A 3,108-nucleotide genomic window follows, 5' to 3' on the forward strand; every position below is an offset into this window, starting at 1 on the left:
GCAAAATATACCTCAGTGTAATCAGATTTTACCATGAACATTTTTTCCTTTATTCTTTAGGTTGCTGACCCACATATAATAGCTTTTCAGATTTATAAAATCTATCCAATGGTTACCTTGTTTTGTTTTGTCTCAAGCATATGGCCTTGATCAGATTAACTGGCATGATATATATGCAAAGTCTCTTGAGTTTTTCAGAATAATAAACTCTTATAATCAAGACTGTTTGATTTTAAGGAACCTACTATAGCTAATGCAGTAGGTACAAAATTTATGTTCACAAGTATCAGATGTGAAAAAAAAAATGCCTTTCTTCAATATGCTATATAAAGTCAAAATGGCTGCAAGTTCAACAAATATATTTTAATGTATTGAGAACTTCTAGATTAAAACACTATTATTTTTAATGTTATGAACATTTTCGTTTGTAATACAGTTTAAATTATTTGGAAGTTCTAGTGGGAATTTTAATTTTTCTTTATTCTATTTGACATCAATTCTTATTTACGGTTGATCTTTATTATTTGCAAATATATCTATTTGCTAAAATTTCTTTCAAACCCCAAAATCATATTCATAGTGATTTTGTGATTATTCCCAGGCATGTACATGCACAGAATAGGGAAATACTTGAGTTGCCCATGGTGCAATTTCCCAGCCAAGGATGAAAAAGGCAATGCTCTGCCTCCTTGTTTCAGCTCTTATATTCCAAGTTAGCATCCTTTTCATGGTATATTTAGTACCACGTTTTTCATGGTATATATAGTACCATGTTTGTGCTTTTTGTTGGTGATTTCACTGTTAAAATGGCCCCCCAAGCATAGTGCTGAAATCCTGTCCAGTGTTCCTAAGCACAAGAAGGCTGTGATGTGCCTTATGGAGAAAATGGGTGTGTTATATGGGCCTTGTCAGGCAAAAGGTATAGTGCTCTGCCCATGAGTTCAATGTCAATGACTCAAAACCATGGTATACCCAGAAAAAGGAAGAGGAAATTTTCTGATCTGTACATGAGGCTGCTTCGGAGAGTGCTAAGGTGAAATCTATAGTTTGTGATGAAACCACAGAAAACCTGCACAAGTGGTGAAATTTGTGGATTCATGAGATGAGGGCTGATTTTTTAAAGTAGAGTGGACAGCACTGTTATGAGACTGAAAGCCAAAGAAACTTATGGTAACCGGTTTGCACATTATGAAAGGTTATATAGTGTGAAAAATGTCACACTTGCAGGTGAGGCAATTTCTGCAAATCAGGCATCGCATCTTGGGAAGAATTTTTTAATGAAGTATAGTTGATTTACAATATTATATTACAGAATTTTTAAAATATCTGCTCTGTGTTATACAGGAAAAGGGTTATGTGGAGGAGCAGGTGTTCAACACTGATGAGTTTGGGCTTGTTTTACAAAGACATTGGCAGATGAATCTGTATGATGTAAGTGATGTTTTTGGTTTGGAGAAACCTAACCCTGTATCTTCACTAGCAGCAACGGTTCAGTATTCACTAACTCAGAATTCATGGCAACTCTGTAGAACAGAATTACCACAAATAATGAGTAGCATGAACTGTATACTTATGCTATACTTCTGCTTAAAAATGCATTGTTACATTTTGCTAAAAAACACGTGCCTCTTGATTTCTGACCCATCTATTCCTCCCACTAATTTTTCTAAAGTAGTTTATTTCAGGACCAAAATAATCCATTTGAAAATATTTCTAGAACCTTCAGAAAGGCACTTAAGAAGCCATATTTCATGTCCTGCAGTATAATATTTCATCCAAGTCTAGAAGTAGTGAGAAAAACCAGTATGTCTGGGCATGTGGTGACAACCAAAGGGGAACCCAGGTAAGCAACTGGTCTAAGCTGCTCAAGACCAAGGAGCCAGCACAGCAGGAACTGAGGAGGCACATAAGGTAAATCCAGTACCCTTGTCTAATCTTCTATAGTACCAAATAGGTTCCTTCAGGGCCTGGATGATGCCGTATTCACGTTTTAATCACCTGCTAAGGCCAAGAGAGTATATATAGCAGGTATTTAGTAATTATTTATTAAATAAATGAATAGAAGACAGAACAAACAAATAAATGAACCAACAAGAATGGACCATCTAAATTAAAATAGCCACCTTTATTCTTAACATTATTCCTTCTTTGGCTGCCACAGAAGCAAACTAGTTGATATAAGACAAATCAAGCTGGTGATTTAATCAATTCCAATCTAAGTCATACCAGTATTAGTAAACAACATCATCAAGCACTCATCATGAAAGTTAAAGCAACAACTCAGAGAAAGTTTCTAAGTGACCCTAATGTGAAACAATCAGATTGCATATAAAGGGATATAAACAAATATTCATAGTATATATAAACATACATAGATGTGGTTACAGCATTTATACAGTATTCCCTCCAATACCTAGTCACATTATGCAATATGTACAATAATGGCAGGTACAATATTTAGACAATTATGAAATCAAGGCAATAACCTAAAAAATAGTTAATGATTTTACTAACTTAAGCATGGATAATCTGACTGTTAAGACTGATTGATAAATTTGAATGCAGCCCAATTTATATCAGATCAAATTGATTCTGTTAAGGTATTAATTTGGTGTTTCGTGGAGGATGGTTTTAAATAAATCTATTTATCTAGTGTTTGAATGCTCATCAGTGTGTGATTGAAAAGAAAACAAATGTTTTTGAGAAATATATTAGTTTCTTAAAACAACAAATTTTAACTGGATCAAGTTCTTTTTTTAGTATTTTTCTTCTTTTTCATTTTGCATCTGTTGACATGTAATAGTTTTTAGAAAATCTCTTCATTAGAGTTATTTGAACAGTATCATAAGTGAATTTTAAATATAAAATTAAGTTTCAAACGTCCTTCTTCACTTAAGAAAAATGTTGTGGAAACCAGGCCATCTGCTGAGATACTACAGTTACATTTGGCCCTCAGAAAGTGTTTGCTCGCTTTAGCACTCTGTTGGATTATAAGCCCACAAAACAAGTTCACCTTGATCTTTCACTTTAAATATAAAGTATCTCAGGGACAAAATTTGACATAAATATAAACCCGTGACGTTTCTCTTCGAAGAAGGCTGAAATAAA

Source organism: Balaenoptera musculus, chromosome 5, assembly GCF_009873245.2.
Source record: "Balaenoptera musculus isolate JJ_BM4_2016_0621 chromosome 5, mBalMus1.pri.v3, whole genome shotgun sequence".
Lineage (NCBI taxonomy): Eukaryota > Metazoa > Chordata > Mammalia > Artiodactyla > Balaenopteridae > Balaenoptera > Balaenoptera musculus.